Here is a 6,529-nt window from a genome sequence, read left to right as displayed (position 1 = left end):
GCAGTGACCCCAGATCCAGGAAGGCAGACACAGGAAGACCTGGGGACCCATCATATGGATGTGCACTCTCTTGAATGTACACACACACACACACACACACACACACACACATCACAAAGAATCATGAAGAATCACAGACAAACTGCACTGACAAAAGAATCTTGTAGCATCCACCATGGTATACAGCTGAGAGAGACTGTTAAATAATCTAAGTGGGCAAGTAGAAAACAAGGTATGATGTAATGTGTAAATGATGTTAAAACTGCAGTTACTGAAAGAAGACTAGAGGACGAAAGATGGCCGTGGTATGGAGTCAATGAGCCCCTCTAGAACTCAGAGGGCTAAGAGCTCAGTGTGCCAGAAGACAGAGGACTAAGTTTTGGGAAGGTCTTGATGGTCCTCACTATAGGGACAAGTGAGATAAACCCAGCTCTTCAGCATCCTAACAAAGGATGCTATCATGGATGGTCACTGCAAGTGTTTTCTAAGACCTGAGACAGCTTCCTAAGTGGCCCAGCAACTTCCCGGCACACAGCAGACCTGAGGATCGGTGCTGCTTCACGGCCCTACACTTCTCTTCACTTTGGATTATTTTCTCCTCGGTTGGAGACTTTCTGCTGATGCTTGGCTTCCCTCATGCGAAAGCCATGGCACTTGGAGGCACTGGCTGTCTGAATAGGTGCAGAGTGCTTGCTTGTGGACCAGCCCTCGGCTGAGAGATGCTCAAAGTCAGCATCTGCGGGTCTCTGCTCACAGCCCGTTCTGTAACAGAGCCCGTTCTTCTCTTCTGAGCCGTCTCTCCAGTCTATGCAGATCCCCTCTTCTATTTCTCTCCCCAGTCATCCTTTCTCCCTCCATCACATCCTTTTCACCCCCATGGACCCCTCTCTAGTTTCCTACACATGTTCAGTCCCACAGATGCACATGTGTAAAAATTAGAAGAGGACATGTATACAAAAGAACATGCAATATTTGTTTTCCTGGAGTCTGGGTTAATATAATAACTCCAAGATCCAGCCATTTCCTTGAAGATCTTATTTCATTTTTAAGAGGTAAAATTTAATTCTCCTCCCCTTGAAGAGGGTCTGGCTGACTGACAGGCTTCTGACAAGCCTGGAGAAACTGACTTATGGACTTTAGAGGAACAGCTCCCTGTCTCTTTGAGACACACACTTTCGGAGTGCAAGGCCCTCCTGCAAAATGTCAGACTAGCTGGAAGCCGCCATGTTCATAAGGAGAGACCTTTTGAGATAGAGAGATGCCAAGCTCAGTCATTCTGGTATTCTTCTGTCCACATCTTCCCGGCTCATTTGGGAGAGAAAAGACTCCAAGGTGATGTCAGTGACTGCTACATTGTGGTGACAAACAGGGGTGATTTTCCTGAGTGACAGCATCCTGTCTAGGTCCAGTCAGCTCCTCGAACCATAAGCAATGGCACCCACTGGTCACCCCCGCTGCTGTCTATCACCAAGCTCCTGTGGGAGATGGTCACAGGGACACAGTGTCAAATCACATCCTCTACTTGTAAATAATGGGGCTCTGTCTCGGGAGCCAGCGCGCTCAGTGGTGTCTCCCTCCGTTAACGTTGCAATCTTGGTGGACACACTAAGAAATAGTGAAAATCACAATTCTCTTCTTTGAAAAATGTGGAAGATATCCCAGGAGCAGAGCTTCTGTGTGAAACAAGAAAATCCAAGGGGAGTGTCTAAAAGCTGTAAAACTCTACACTAAGTTGGGAGTTGTTACCAAACGCCATGATGCAAAAATACTTCCCAGGATCCAGGGCACTGAGTCATTTTCACACCCTTGCTCACAGCCATCCGTGTTTACTGGGCTCACCTTAGGGGAAGGGAGGTTAGGTCTGCATGTAATCAAATTAATCTCTTCATGTTTAATTCTGTTTAGTAACTTTAAAAAAATATCTATGTATGTGAGTCAGCATGCATTTCCATGCACAATGTATGAGCAGGAGCTTGTGGAGATGAAAAGTGGGCGGGCACTGGGTCATCCAAACTGGAGGTTACAGGCAGCTGTGAGCTGCCATGTGGGTGCTGGGAACTGATCCCAAGTCATCTGAAAGAGCAGCAAATACTCTTAGCTGTTGAGCTACCTCTGTAGACCTGTAGTTAGCATTTCTGACAGTTACATTTGTGTGTAAAGTTGCTAATGGCAAGCATTGCCCCTTTCTTATCAGTGTACTGTAGGAGAGATGAGTGTGTGTCTGTCTGTCTGCCCATTTTTCTGTCCATCTGCCTGTCCATCTGTCTACACACTGTCAATGTACCACACTCACAGAGGTCAGAGACCATACTTGGGTGCTAGACTTTAAGACTTCCATCTCCTGTTCTCTGATCCCTGTCAGCTTTCAGGGATTCTCCTGTCTCTCCTTAGCTCGCTGTAGGGACACTGGCATCACAGGCAGGCATTGCTGCATCCAGCTTTACATGAGTTCTTGGCAATCATAACTCATGTCATGTCCAAGTACGCTGCCCACTGAGCCGCCTCTCCAGGTCTGTACCCTGTATCCTTAGTATGATGTCACTTGTATCTCAGAGTGGGGTGACAAGGGCACCATGTCTACACTGCCAACCCAAGTCTGATACAGGTTAATAGTTGAGTTTCGATGTGTTTTCCAAGATATGCCAAGATTTATATTACCATTCACCAAGAATTCCGTGCTCCTAGACTTATCAGTCACGGTGGGATTTATATATTGTTTTGTTTTTATTTTGTTATTTTTACTTACTTTATGTGTATGTCATACACACACATACACACACACATACACACACACACTCCTACCTAGAGTACCTGCAGAGGTCAGAAGATGGCATCAAATCCCTAGGAGCTGGAATTACTGGCTGTTATGAGTCCCCCAAATGCATGCTGGGAACCAATCTTGAGTCCTGTGTAAAGGCAGTAAATAGCCTATCTTTTTAGCTTATTTTAATTCTTTTCAGTAGCAAGAAAGGGTTTTAAATTACTTTCTTATAATGGTCTTACTGATGGAAGGACAGGAGTGTTAGTGTGGTGTGCCAGGTACGTGCCCAGGGAGCAAGAAGTGATATGAGCCGGGCGTGGTGGCTCACACATTTATTCCCAGCACTTGGGAGGCAGAGGCAGGTGAATTTCTGAGTTCAAGGCCAGCCTGGTCTACAGAGTGAGGCTACACAGAGAAACTCTGTCTTGAAAAACCAAAAAGGAAAAAAAAAAAAAAAGAAGTGATATGAGACTCTTTGATTCCATTTATTTTTATTTTGTGCTAGGTTTAGCCTCCCCCTTTTCCTGCCTATTTCTCTCTCTCAGTAGCAGATTCTCGTCTTCCTGGCTCCCCTCTGCATTCCCAACCTCCTTCCTGGTCAGGTCCCCATGTACTCTGGTAACGTCGCACTGGGCTGTGAACAGTTGGAAAATGCCGACTCCTCTAGGTTCTCCCTTCTGGATGTAGCTGAAGCAAAGGACATGAGGACATAGAAACCTGATGACAAGACTGGTGGAGCCTCCTTAAGAGTACATGTTTCAACCTGCTGATCAGACAGATACACATACCTTGATAAATATATATATACATACACACACACTCTCATGTACACCCAGACACACACATATATTTGTTTCATATGCAAAACACTCATATTCACATCTTCACACACCTTTACAGTCATTCACACACACTAAAAATTCGTAATTGCATACTCACACCTATACACAAACACATATTCATATTCATGCACACTTACATACACTCATATGGATGTTCACATGCCTACACCCACACACATTCACATTCATACACAGGTGTACAAACAAATAGTCAGAATAGCATATATTCACACCGGGACATACACTACTACACATCTGTGTATATACACCCGTATAATCACATTGTATATTTACAGACTCAAAGTTCCTTATACTCAAAATCTGACAATCTCACACTGCCACACAAATGCAACCCCCATGTACTCACATGCAAATCCGTGCACTCCAAACCACATAAGACATGCTCATACATTTTTACATTCATGTAGACTCACAGATTCATACATGCGTTCACCTCAAATGAGCACTCCCATACTAAAACACTTATAAATCTATACACACTCACATGCTGATCCACATACCCACACAAGGAAATTTACTCATGTGCTCACACACATACCTATGCATGTCCTTTCCCTATACTCTCAGATATCCAGACACAAACATACAATTTCATACAAGTACATACATACTCACAGTCTCACACTCTTATGTGTATATTCAAGCTCACAGTGATACAATCACACATTAACACACTCACACTAAAACAGCTGAGTGTAGTCAACCACACAAACTCATTGTTTTATACACACACACACACAGACACACAGAGTCACACACACATTCTCTCCCACAAATAGATATGCTCTCATACAGTCATGTATGCATGGGTATCTTCATACATACCTATTTTTTCCTCTCTGCATGTGTGTCTCTGTGTCTGTATGTCTCTTTCTCTCTCTCTCTTTGTTTTTGTCTGTCTCTCCCTCTCCCCCCTTCTCCTTCCTCTCTCTCTCTCTGACACACACACATAAACACACACACACAAGCACACATGCACACAGACACAAGCACACACATGCATACACACACACATACACAGATTAGTCTTTCCTACCACTCAATCCCAGATCCTCTGATGTTGTTCCTGTCTCTAAGCTTAGGGACTGATATTTGTCATGACTTACAGAATGCCCGCCATCCTGAGTTCTGGAAACAAGTGTGAAATAGAGGAGAGTGCCTGTTGTGCCAGTGTGAACTTGAGCAAGTCACTTGAGTTCTGCTTCAGTAGGATCGGGAAGCATTCCCGTTGCCTGATGCACCCAGGGAGTGGTGGCAGCTATGAAGCACTTGGTACAGAGTCAGCACAAGCTAATCCCAGAAGCATCCATCTCTGGCTCCTCCTCTGGGTTAGCCTTTCTTCCCCTCTTCCTCTCAATGGGTTCATTCTTGGCCACTAGGTGGAGAAAGCAAGCCTTTTACAGTGATTGAATTAAAAGCAAGACCCAATTGGCCTGACATACATACCATAGATATTTGAAGAGGGGAAACATTTCCCTTCCTTGGACCTTGGTAGAAGGTGGGAGCGAGCTTCCCGGGGGGTGTTTGGGGAATTCTTCAGCAGTTCACAATGAAAGTGTTGGGGTTTAAGTGTGGCCATGCCTGGAGGCCCTAGAGCTCACTGAGGGATGGTGCTAGGCAAATTATATACTTCAAACACTCAGCTTCTGGCACCTTCTCCCCTTGCAAGCTCCAGCCTTCTCACTTGCATTTCAAGCAGACAACTGCCCCGTGTTATTTCTTCCAGGAGCCCGCACTTCCTAATTCCTAGGCACATTTGAAAGATGAAGCCTTTGATAAGTTGCCTTCCTTAAACCTGAGAAGCAAAAGCAAAGGGAATTCATTAAGACCCACTGCACACAGCGGCAGAGAGCGCGAGCTGGCTAATGCATGTGCAGCCCCCCTGTGAACTCTTTAGTCCTCCTCAAATAAAAAGTTCATATCTGCAGAAGCGCCTAAATCTTAAGGAAACTTGCCTTGATAGCAAGGAAAGAGGCCTTGGTGGCAGTGGTGTCATGTTACCTCACATGCCAGTGACACATAAGGCAGTGAATGTGCTATCCTCATGTCATGCTTTCCAAAGTTGGTGATTTTAAAAACATGTTACTGGGCTGGAGAGATTGCTCAGTGGTTAGGAGCAATTGCTGCTCCTCCAGAGAACTTAGTTCAGTTGCAAGTACCCTCCCACAGTGGGTGAGCCGCAGCAGCCTGTAACCAACTTCAGAAGATCTGATGTCTTCTTCCAGCCATTGTGGGCTCCCACACTCATATACTGCAAATGCACACACACATACATATCCACATAAACATGCATACATATGCATGCACAAACATACATGTGCACATACATGTGGCAGCAATACACGTACACAAGTGCAGATAAAAGAATTTAAATGTAATTAAGAAATTCTATATTCTAGTTGTCATTATCTATTTGTGTATGGGTATGTGTAGGTGTGCGATGTGCTTCTGTGTGTATGTATCTTTTCACATATGTAGGCATGTGTGTGCATGTGAGAATACCAGAAGTCTCCCTCAGTCACTCTCCAGAGTATTCATCAAGGCAGGTTCTCTCAGGTGAGCTGGCATTCCTAATACTGCTCGTCTAGCTAGCCTGCTTGCCCAGGGTCCTGCCTTCTGCATATGAAACTACCAGCTACCCCAGTGCTGGGGATCCAAGCTCTGCTGCTCCCACTGCACACCAAGTATTCCATCCACTGGCTGTCTCTGTAGCCCCATATTCCAAACTATCCCCCCCACCACCACCACCACTACACTATGAAATTCCTTTGTATTTACCTTGTAAACATTCTTTGAAAATGTCATACTTGAGGACTGCGTTTTTGTATCGTCTCCCCCTCTCCAGTGCCTGCCAGCAACTGTCACATCCAGAATCCCTTTCTGTTCAGTTATTATATGTGTATCT

The sequence above is a fragment of the Mus caroli genome, chromosome 9 (genome assembly GCF_900094665.2).
Source record: "Mus caroli chromosome 9, CAROLI_EIJ_v1.1, whole genome shotgun sequence".
Lineage (NCBI taxonomy): Eukaryota > Metazoa > Chordata > Mammalia > Rodentia > Muridae > Mus > Mus caroli.
The sequence above is the reverse complement of the archived record's forward strand: the minus strand, read 5'-3'. Positions refer to the sequence as shown.